Genomic DNA, 12201 nt, shown 5'->3' with positions numbered 1-12201 from the left:
TCACAAAGAAACCTTGATTTTGAGTAATTTAGCTCATGGTACACTACTCAAATGAAAAGGGAGCAAAATATGCAAAATATGTACTCCTTAGTTACTAAATTGTTTAACTTCTTGTATGTGTGTTTTTTTAAATATATAAACCAATGGAATTAGAGGGACATTTGCTCAACTCTGTGCCACCACAGTTCTGTCTTTTAATTTCTCTTCCAATGCCATGTCTGGTATCTGCTTATAGACTTATAAAAATATTTTTCTCTCATTCCTTCAAATTTAAATTTAAAGCCATTGTGATAAGTTGGCAGATAGCCTACCTAACATGTTCTCCCCAGGTCTCTTTGACATTCTTCCTGTCACTTGCTAAAATTCTTTGCTCTGTTATAAAATTGATAAGAATTGTGTGATTATTAATGCTAACAATAAATACCAGGACATTGGGCTCTGCCTCAGTCTTTCTTTTCTCCAACACACACACTCATACACACATACACACAAGTTCCATGCAACAAGCCCTCTTCTTGGGTTAGCTGACTAAATGGATGGTCACTGCTTTCTCTTCCTTTTAGTACTGTTCTACCTCCTACCGGCCTTATGGGTAGGGAATTAAATCGGTTGTTATTAACCCTTTAAGAACCACTTGAGAATTTGATGGAAGCTATCAGATGCTCGGAGCAATGTACATAGAGTCATCGGTATACTATGTGTGTGGCAGGGAGCCAGGGACGAGATTTCTGGACTTCCTGAATAGTGGTTGTGGAAGGTAGATTAAGTACCTTTGCATTAAAGTGCCAATTCAAGTTTCTTTTGGCATTATTGTTCACTCTCCTGAAAGAGAAGAACACACAGTTTGTGTGCTGGGTAGGTGTGAAACGCACTCTTTGCTCTGTCTCGCAGAACAGTCTTTACTGCTAATCATGGTTATCAGGACCAATACCTGTGGTTAATAGTGGCTGATGTGAATATAATCTTCTTTCTTTTCCTCAAAACGGTTTCACCTATGTGTATAAAGCAGAGATTCTTGCCTGCTGGAGCCTAGGGAATCTCTCTCTACAGTCAGTAGAGAGTATGTTCCTGTGACTTTTTGAATTTTTGAATTTTGAATCTTTAATAAACAGAGATGTAGATTTTCTTATTCTCCCCTTTACTCTGTGGTGGTTTATACTCTGCTTTGTCTGTTTCCGCTTCTAGGATTCCTCCCACTCGCCCTTCCCTCATCTTTACCTAAAGATTCATTTAGTGCAGTCTCAGATCTGTTCACCTCCAATAAACCAGAGTAGAGAGAAGACATTCTCAAGATACTGCCTCCCTTCCTCTGAGCAAGCACGTGATGGCAGGTGTTTTTCTGTGCGTCCAGTCAGTTTGCAGACAGTTCCCTCCCTGTCGGGCCATGGAAGAGTTTCCATACATACCTCATATTTGCAGTCACAGAACTTTGTGACCGTCCCTGGGAAAATCCTCCCTAAACATCACGACAAATTGCCTATTTGCCCGGCCTTTTGGCATCTGGACCACTCAACCCAGTGTTGATTTACTCCCTTTCCTGTTAGTTTCTGCTGATTCATTAATCATTTGCAACTGACACTCACAAGAACTAGGTGCCCCCTCCTTTCCTTCAGCAAACCCAGAGAGGCCCTTGATTTCTTTAGTAGTTAGTGTTGAACTGGACATTGAGTGATTTATTTTGGTTTGGGAAAAGATAAGCTTTGTTTCTCAGCTTTGCGTGTGATAAACAAGTGCTTCCCAGCCTGGCCAGTTAGCGTGTTGGTAGTGTGTTCTCTCACTGAGGTGGAAACTTCACTCTGGAGGGACCTATTTAAAGGAACGGAACTCAGTTCCTAGTCATCACCCTTATCAGACATAATGGGTAAAGTGTGAGGCTTTGTTAAAAAAACAAAAAGAAAAACAAACAAAAAAAACCTGCTGCTTTTTTTTTTTTAAGTAATTGAATTCATCTCATGATTCTTAAGACTCAATCAGACAAACAATAGTCAAGTTCAAAATTTACTAGTCTTCCTTGGCTCTTATATTAAGTATTAATTTCTGTACCCTGGGAGGTGATAGTAAAAATCCTATAAAGATGGATCAGTAGGGCTATGTGACATTTGATACTGGAAAATTCCTTAATATTTAGAAAATAAGTCTTCTTACTTTTTATCTCCCTCTGTTGATTACCCTCCTAAAAATGACTTTGGCCAAATAAAACATGGAGTTTGAGATAGCGATGAGATTTCCACTTACAGATAGAAATTCTTCTCATTTTAAAAATGCCTATTGGATTATTTCACTTTATTTCTGGGCTTCTGGGCTTCAAGTAGCCATAGCTCTTGATGTATGTATGCCAACTACGAAAAATAAATGTGCTGAGAAAGAAATTACAATTGATTATAAGTGTTTTACAGGCTGAGTATTTGGTTTTCCTTATTGATTTTAACACATGCAAAATTCATTTGTAACGAATCACTGTTGAAATTATTAATAATTTCAGCATAATTATAAAACCGTTCACCTAGACAATTAAAGCATTGTACTCATTTCTCCAATTAATCAAATACATGGAAAGTTGAGTAATTATCATAAATTCAGAGGTTTACAGAGAAAGAAAGCAACAACACAAAGTAGGGATATTTATTGTCTTTTTGATTAAAAAAATCATTTTCTGAAGACTCTTCAAACAAATAATATATAGAAAAATTTTTGGACATAAGTTTATTACAGTCTTCAGATTATATTAATAGCATTAACAAGAATTATAGAAAACAATTAAGACAAAGTTTTTATAAAATGTTTGTTATTATAGGAGTGAACTGTGAATTGAAAAAGTTCCAGTGAAACTGGGTAGATGACAGCTTTTTTCTTTTTTCTCCTTCTCCTCACTTTCCTCCTTCTTTTTAATGAAATCCTTTTTATTTCTGTTTCTTTGTATTTTGAGAATCTGGGAAGAACTGAAGCAAAGCTACTGAATATCCTAACAGGAATCCAATCCAGACATAGAAACTATTACAGATCATCTAATGAGGCAACCTACTGGGTAATAGCCCCATTTCTTAGTCTTACCAGATCTTTTCGTCTTGAAAAGTGCACATGGTACAGCTGACTTGCTGAACTTTATGTAGGTGAAGCACACGTTTGACTCTTTGAAAAGGACAAGAATGTTTTGATGAAATATTTCTCCTATCGGGCAATCACATCCAGTTAACAGGTACATAAAAAGTTGTCTGTATGCCCAGCTCTGTTAGTAGCTATGCAAATAAAGACCCATGCTTCCTTACTCCATCATTTGGAAATTCCTGGTCTCAGAACACTAAAAGCTTACTTTGAAGTCATTTGGCTGTAAAATCTGACCTCAACTGAGCTGAGGTGATTTATAATTTTTTTAGAGCTCTGCTCAATTTGAATATTCATACATTTCAGCACAGAATATTAATGTGTTTGATTATGCGGTACTGCCTCAGCCCTCACTGGAGGTATCAAATATGCAGGTTTTGCTGTGTATTATTTTTCTAAGATCTGAATGCTTCTGAATTCTGAAATGTGGCCTGAGAGTTTTAGTTAAGGGACTATGGGCCTATGCTACACCATTGAAAACCATTTGGGAAAACATTTTATCCTCAGTTTTCAGTACTTTTTAAAAATAGTATATTGATTTCACATTATGTTAGATGACTTGTTTAGGAGAAAAACTTTCTAAGTAAACTACATTTTAAAAAATATCTCTCTTTTTGACTATTTATTGCATGTGTGATTCCCATTGAGATTTCTGTATATGTGTATTAAATCATTTTAACATATGTTAGAAAAAATGTATAACCCCATCCCCAGACACTTTTAATTCCAAAGGTTACCATACAATTCACGTCTTCTGTGCAAACACTGATCTGTTATCTACATCCACAGATTAGAATTCCCTTTTATTGTGTCTGATTTCTTTCAAATTTTTGACATTCATCCTTGTCACTTACGTATATCAGTAATTTTCTCTAATTTATTTTTAAATTGTATTTTATATGCATAGACACTTGAAAGTTCTCTGATCTGTACTACTTTACTCATTAATTTTTGCTTTTTGTTTTCTTCCTTGTGGTTTCCTTTGGTTTACTTTGCTGTTTTAATTGGAGAATCAATTCACCTAGGTCATTTTTCTATTTTAACTGATAGTAAGTTTCCATCTGTAAATTGCCATCTGATGACTGCCTTCAATGTGGCCCAGAGGTTATGATAAGAACTTCTCAAAAGTAGTGATGATAAAAATTTTTATCATTTTGATTTGTATTTTGTCTTTCACACAAGAGTTGCTTAATATGTTTTTTTTATAATTTCTATGTAGGAAGGCCCTTGAAAAATTTGTTATTAATTTCTAGTTTTTGTTTTGAACAAGGATTGTTTGTAATATTTCTATGGAATATTTTTATGGAAATCATTGGTGCTTTCTTTATGACAGAATATGTAATAAAATTTTGTGAATATTTCCTCAATTCTTGAGAAGAATTTTTCTCTGCTGTATAAGCTTAAAGTATAAAGTTTAGGTATACACACATGCACACATGCAATCTACATTATTATGTTGTTTAGGTTTTCTATATCCATGCTGATTTTTTGTGCACTTTGTTCTCCTTTTGAAAGTGATATGTTAAAATCTTCTATTATTCGTATATGTCTCCTTGTGTTTTCTGTATTTTCTACTTTTTAACAGTGCTTACTATGTTATTTGTTGCATAAATTGTCACAACTGTTTCAACTTTATTGTGAATTGTGACTTTTAGATTATAAGTTGTTCTTTATTATATTTACTTTTTATCTTGGGTTGTACTTCATCTGATAAGATTTTAATCTCTCTTTTTGAAACAAATTTTTATATATAAGAAGGTTATACTTTTTCCCTAGTGGCTACCTTTATAGTTATATGTCTTTATGCCCTATTTCTCTGCTTTTTAATTTAACCTTTTAGTGTCTTCTTTGGTCTGTTTTCAAAAATATATTTTGACATCTATTTATTGCCTATATAACAATCATTGGCCTATTATAGTTTCCATTTTATGTCTGCTTGCTCGGCAGACTTTTAGTTGCATTATTTCTACTCTTCAGAACATAAAACTTACATATTATCCTTCCGTTCTCATCCCCACACTTGAAAAAGTAGACTTTATTTCTAGTAGAGTTATAAGTTCACAGCAAAATTGAGTAGCAGGTACAGAGAGGTCCCATTTACCTCTGACCCTACGTGTGCACAGCCTCCCCTACCATTAGCCCAGCGCATGAGGGTGGTGCCTTTGTTGCAATCAGTGCATCTCTGTTGACCCATCATTGTCACCCCAAGTCCATAGTTTATGTTAGGGTTCACTCTTGGGGTTTTCATCCTATGGATTTTGACAGATGTATAATGATATGTATCCTTCGTGATGATACCATGAAGAGTGGTCACTGCCTGAAAAATCCTCTGTGTACCTGCTGTTCATCCCTCCTTTCTCACTAAGCTCTGGCAACTACTGATCCTTTGACTGTTTCTATAGTTTTGCCTTTTGTAGAATGTCATGTTGTTGAGATCCTACAGTGTGAAGACTTCTAAAATTGTCTTCTTTTACATATTAATATGCATTTAAGTTTTCTCCAGGTCTTTTTATGGCTTGATGACTCATATTTTCTTTGTGCCGAATAATATTCCATTGTCTGGATGTACCCAGTTTATTTATCCATTCACTTACTGAAGGGCATCTTGGTTGCTTCCAAACTTTGGTAATCATGAATAAAGTTGCTATAGACCTCTGTATGCAGATTTTGTGTGGACCTAAGTTTTTGATTTATACTGGTAAATACAAATAATGGCTGGATCATGTGGTATGAGCATGCTTAGTTTTGTACTGCCAAACTGTCTTCCAAAATGACTGTATTATTGTGCACACTCACTAGTATTGAATCAGTCCTGGTTGCTCCACACGCTTGCTAACATTTAGCGTTGTCAGTGTTTTGAGTTTTGATCATTCTAATAGGTTTATAATGGTATTTCATTGTTGATTTTAATTTGCAGTTCTCTAATGACATATTATGTAGTGCATCTTTTCATGTGCTTATTTGTTATTTGTCTTTTTTTTAGTGATGTGTGTTCAGGTCTTTTGATCATTTTTTATTTGGGTTATTCATTTTCTCAGTCTTGAGTTTTCAGAGTTCTTTGTATAGTCTGGATAACAGTTCTTTCTCAGATAATGTGTTTTGTAAATGTTTCCTCCCAGTCCGTTCTTGTCTTCTCATTCTCTTGATGTTGTCTTATATAAAGCAGAACTTTTTAATTTTAATGATGTCTAGCTTATCAATGATTTCTTTCATGAATTGTGCCTTTGATGTTATATCTAAAAAGTCTTCACTATAATCATCTAGGTTTTCTCCTGTGTTATCTTCTAGGGGTTCTATAGTTCTGCATTTTATATTTAGACCTGTGATCCCATTTTGAGTTAATCTTTGTTAAGCATGTAAGGTCTGTGTCTAAATTAGTTTTTTTTTACATGTGAATGTTTGATTGTTTCAACATCATTTGTTGAAAAGACTATCTTTGCTTCACTGTATTGCCTTGGTCCTTTGTCAAAGATCAGTTCATTTATGTGGATTCACTTTCTATTATGTTTCACTGACCTATTTATATATTCTTTCACCAATACCGTAGCTTTTTACTATGGAGTCTTAAAGTTCTCTCTTTATTCTTTTTCTCTAAGATTATGTTGTCTGTTTGGGAATTTTGCCATTCCATAGAAACTGTAAACTCAGCTTGTTAATATCCACAAAACAACTTGCTGGTTTTTTTTTTTTTTAATTGGGATTATGTTGAATCTATATATCAAGTTGGGAAAAACTAACATCTTGCCAATATCGAATCTTTCTATCCAGGAATATGGATGTTGAAGGAGGTCACGGAGAGAAAGTGACCTCCGGTTGATCTGTGACCCAGACCCAGGCAATCAGAGGCTCCTTACCTCACCCCTGTCCTTGAAATGGACATTTTGCCCACCACTCCCATACTCTCAAGGATACAACTGTGAAAGAATAATGTGTTACCATCTGGACTGTACATGTATCTGAACCCCATTAAGGCCTCTATATAAACTTAAGATTCTGGCAGAAATGTGTGAAGATCTGCTTAAATTGCAGCTGCCCTAGACATGTGCTATCTGTAAGTTCCCTTGCTTATTAAACGTGCCGCCTATCAATCTGGAGTGGTCTGCCTCTTTCTTTGGTCTCTCCTTGCCCTGCATATTGGGGGCCAGTTTCAGATTTCACCTGGGGTACTCCCTAGATTGCAAATCAGCAGTGGAATATCTCTCCATTTATTTAGTTCTTTGATTTCATTCATCAGGGTTTTGTAATTTTATTCATATAGATCTTGTACATATTTTGTTATATTTATACTTATGCATTTCATTTTTTGGTGCTCATGTAAATAGTATTGAATTTTTTATTTCAAATTCTACTTGTTCATTACTGAAAAGTGATGACTTTTCTGTATTAACTTTGTATCCTACAACCTTGCCATAATTGCTTATTAATTTCAGGGGTGTTTTTGTCAATTCTTTTGGACTTTCTACATAGACTGTCATATCCTCTGCAAATAGATTTGTTTCTTCCTTCACAGTCTGCTTTCTCAAAGACTATTTCTGTTAGTTTCTTCTCTGAATGGACCATACTTTCTTGTTTCTTTGCATGTTTCCTAATTTTCCTGTTAAAAACTGGATATTTTGGGATATAATCATATGTAACTCCAGAAATCAGTTTCCTCCCACTTTTCATGGTTTTTGTTGCTTGCTGTGGGCTGTACATGTTTCCTTGTTTAGTGACTTTTCTAAACTGCTTTTGTAAAGTCTGTATTCTTTGTCATATGCTAGCTCTAAAGTCTGTTTTTCTGTTATTTTGACATTCGTTCAGCTAGTGTTTTGATAGAGATTTCCTTGAAAGCCAGGAGAAAAAAGAAAAAAAAAAGGAAAATAACACTCTCCCAGTCTTTGCAAACTGGCTCTCCTTCAGTGCTTAGCGAGATCATTTTATGACTCTGGCTTAACCTGAACTTGCTGCTCACCGTCAGCCTCCAGGATAGCTAGCTACAGGTGAGAGCTTAGGGTCGTCTCAGGTCATTCTGAGCATACTTCTTGCCTTGCACATGTACATGGCTTTCTAAATTTCTCCATATATGCGTGTGTTTTTGAATGCTCGAATTTCCAAAAGGAACTCTCCCTAGAACTCTCTCCCCAGCTTTTCCTTCCAGGCTTTCCACATGTCTGTCGTTTGCCTCAGTTATTCATTTGCCTTGCAGTGTTTTCTAGGAATGCCTTTTGCCTAGCTACTTTTCTTCCCTGAGTGCATTCTGAATGAGGCAAAACAAAAACAAATGCCTTGGACCAGCCCCTCAGGTAGGTTAGGACAAATGAACACAATTCTTTCAGAATAAGATCTGCTTTGTTTCTTGCAGAACTCGGGAACGAGGTCCTCCACGGTGAACATGGACTGAGCCTCAGGACTGCAACTGAGCTGTGGAGGTAAGTAGGGCAAGATAAATTAGAACGTTGTGAAGTTTTCCTACCATTTTTAAGGTTTTCTTATATTTTTCTTGATGAAGAGTTCACTTGGTTTCTGAAAATCTTTGACCATTTCCAGAATTCTTACAAAGTTGGTTCTTACAGTTATGCTTAATTTTTCACTAATTTTGTGGATGGATCGGCCGTTGGAGCTGCCTACTTTGCCATTTTACCGTCGCTCTATGATTTTTTTTAAGTCATTGCTCTGATGTAGTGGGACTCTTTTTGGTTTTGCTTTGATTTTTCCTTCTTTGTGGGAGTACATTTTATCTCAATTCCCTCTTCTCTCTTTTGAACTGTCTTTCCAAATGTCACTAACTCTCTAAAAAGGTGGCGGGAGAAGCCCAAGAAATAATTCTGATGGAAATTGGTATTTATTTTTCTACTTTTAGGTAACCGGAAGTTTACTATGTTTTCTGTCTTATAGTTTTGCTGAAAACATGGAATTTGTGTGAGGTTTTTTCTGTTGTTGTTGTTCTTATTATTGGTCTGTATAATTTTTGGTGGGTGCATGAAGAGATATGGACTTAGGAAGCCACCATTATCTTGGATACCTGGGAGTCCTTTTACTATATATTTTATTGGAAATGATTGTGAAGGTGATGGCATCATTTTCATTCAAATTGATTTATGACTGATATTAATAGAGAGTTGATATTTATTTAGTATTTATTGAGTATATCTTAAGTGTCAAACTGTGTTATGTTTAGTGTTAGAAGTACGCAGAGACTGGCATGATCAATATTCTAAAGGATTTGTATTCTAGTGAAGAGATAAACGGTCATTTTCATGTAACATGGTAATTGCTCTCAACATTTTTCACACTCTAGAGGGTGAATGTATATTTAAAGGGTGAATGTATGTATATGTCTCATCCTCATATTCTTAAGAGAGATCTTCTGCTGGGAAATGGGAAACTCAAAAGCTCTTCTATATAATTCAACAATAAGATGATACAGATCTTATAAAATTAATGGGTGGAGCTGCAGTCACTTTTTGTTTTTTGACTGGTACCAAAAACTATCATGGAAAGGATGGTTTACATTCATATCACCAAATCCTTCCAGGTTTTCGTATTTTAATTAGTTTGTGCATATCTACTGAGTATCTACTCTATGTAAAGCTCTCTGATGGGTTGGTGTTCTATGGATAAATGATACAAGACAAATAACACCAAATCACCACTTTCTGGGTACCTGGTACAAATCAGTGGAGAAAAACACATACACAAGTTACTTCAAAACAAGGCAAGACTTGTGATAAGAGCTACAGCAATGCTACATTTGAGGCATGGGCAAGAAAGATACAAAGGGCTATGTAAGAAGGGTAGGTGTTAGGGGTTATCTGGAGTTTAACAAGCAGGGAGTCGTTTTCAGAAGCCTTGGAAAATGTTGCCCTTGGGGGAAAACGTCAATTCCTTTGTAAAATGATGCTTTTGTTTAAATACAGTTAACAGTCATGCCAGCCTGACTATGAGAGTAGATTTCATTTCCAGAGTAAAACGATGAATATGAGGGACCTCTCCAAGCGGGATACCAGCAATGGGGACAGGAAAGCTAACTGCACTACCCAAGCTTCTGAGGGTTTTCAAGGTAGGAAGCTCACAGGACTTTTGACTGGATTGCGTCCTCTAATTGCTGTACTTGTGAAATAATTAATTGATGTTATCTCTGCCTTTTTAAGAAGGAGGCGTTTATGTAATAGAAACCTAGAAGCTATAACTTATGTGTGTGTCAACTCAAGATTTATTTCTAGATAAAAAATAGCTGGTTTTGGCAGCAAGAATTTTAACTGTTGAATCTGTTATGATCTTGGATTTAATTAGCTGTTTATTGCTTATTTAAAACAGATTGATGATGTTGATTCGAAACAGTTTGTGATCATAACAAAATTGCTTATATGGGATTTTTCCTGGTAGTTCTCTTCTTCAAATATGTTCTGCCTGTCAGAGCACTGTGTGTTTGCCTAATTGAAATCAGCCCGCCCCAATCCAACTGCACGTGTAAGGTAACTGCTCAATTAGTTTGTATAATTTTACAACAGGAATCAGACTTACTTTCTGAATTAGTTTTGTGAATCGTAGCCCACAATTTTATGTCTGAGTATCTGAAATATATAGGATTCTGTCCCCATTAGTTTAGGAAGGCTATATGATATAAACTTTATTTTAAGCATTTTAAGTCTCATTTGAACCCCAAATCACAAGCTAATGGGCAGAAGCCTGAAGATGGGGCATATCCAGGTTCCCATCACTTAACCCATTTTGCCATCCCACATAGTTTTGAATGTTAAAAATTTCATTATCAACATTTAAAAATAGTATGAAATTTGGATTTCCAGCTATCTTGAAAATTCAAGATGTCAGCAATGCTGAGCCTAAGTTCCATGTGGCAAGTCTCAATGAGAATGCAGAGTTTTCACCCCCTTTCACATGGACCACATTTCCAATTTAACAGTCTGCCTTCTGTATTTCTTTATACTTGTCTACTTCACTACCTGATCACTTTAAGCATTTGGGCTTAAATTAAAGCATACTAAAATCCACATTTCAAATATTCTCAAAATTGCCAAACTTAAAACTCTTTTATTTTATAAAACACATATACAATAAATTTTCAAGTATAGAACATTTTCCAACAGATTTATAAGTAATAGTGATAACATAAAATAATATTCCATCCAGATCAAGTAGAATTTTAAGTAATTGTTTGGATGTTTTAGCAAGACCTTAGGAGTGGCCATGTGTGTTCATATCTGGAGAATACTAAAAAGCAATGAAGAAAAAAGGGGGAAAAAAAAAAAAAAGAAAGCAGTGAAGAAAAGAGACCCCAAAAAGCATGCATCTATATCTATTCACTGTTGTGAAAATTACTCTTTACTACATGGGAAAGAGTCTTCGTTTGAGATATATATATATATATATGTATGTATGTGTATGTATATGTGTACATACACATACATACATATATATATTTAGTAAACACTAAAGAAGTAAAATTTCAGAATGACTGGAAATCAATCACACTCATTTTTTTAATCTTGAATTTAAATAAATGTTGCTTGCATATTATGGTACATTGTAGTTTACCTCTGTATCTTATAAACTGACAATTATGTGTTTGCCAGTGTATAATTACTTTTGTAGTCAGGAAAATATAGATTACATACCTGTTTCATCTTTGCTTGTTAGAGATAAAGATCTCACCAGTAACTTAACATGTCCCAATTATTTTTCATCATCATTGTTGTAACAGAATTTAGTGATGTAATATCTTGATGTAATTCTGATCAACAAAAGGTACTGCCTACACCTTGGTTTTACAGAGATTAAAACAGTTGAGAGTCCACGGTGGGTTTTTTCCCCCCAAATTTATAAGTGGAGCAAGGATAGGAGATTTATGATCTTAAACTTTCAAGCAAGAAACTTATTTATTCTTCCTCAAAACATAACATGTAGATCAAAAGTGAGAACAGTCAGTTGGGAGAAAAATGACACCACAAGAAGCTGATCTTTTTTTAAAAAAATTGTGATTTATTTTTTCTATTTTCCTTTGTTATATTAAGAAGAGCAAAAGGTAAGCCTTATCTCTCACTTTGCACATTAACCGTCACATAGACATTAACCTTAAAATTCTTCTGTGGTGATCATGTA

The 12201-nt window shown here is 35.0% G+C and overlaps 1 long non-coding RNA gene across 1 annotated transcript in view; it reads left to right on the top strand.

The window, feature by feature from the left end:
- The window catches only part of LOC116663722, a 134918-nt gene that overhangs the window by 11272 nt on the left and 111445 nt on the right, over window positions 1-12201 (top strand). The window contains exon 2 of the long non-coding RNA XR_004320010.1: window positions 8444-8510. This is a non-coding gene — a long non-coding RNA (uncharacterized LOC116663722). The remainder of the gene's footprint in view (window positions 1-8443; window positions 8511-12201) is intronic.

The sequence above is a fragment of the Camelus ferus genome, chromosome 5, assembly GCF_009834535.1.
Source record: "Camelus ferus isolate YT-003-E chromosome 5, BCGSAC_Cfer_1.0, whole genome shotgun sequence".
Classification (NCBI taxonomy): domain Eukaryota; kingdom Metazoa; phylum Chordata; class Mammalia; order Artiodactyla; family Camelidae; genus Camelus; species Camelus ferus.
This window is presented reverse-complemented; position numbering and strand designations above follow the sequence as displayed.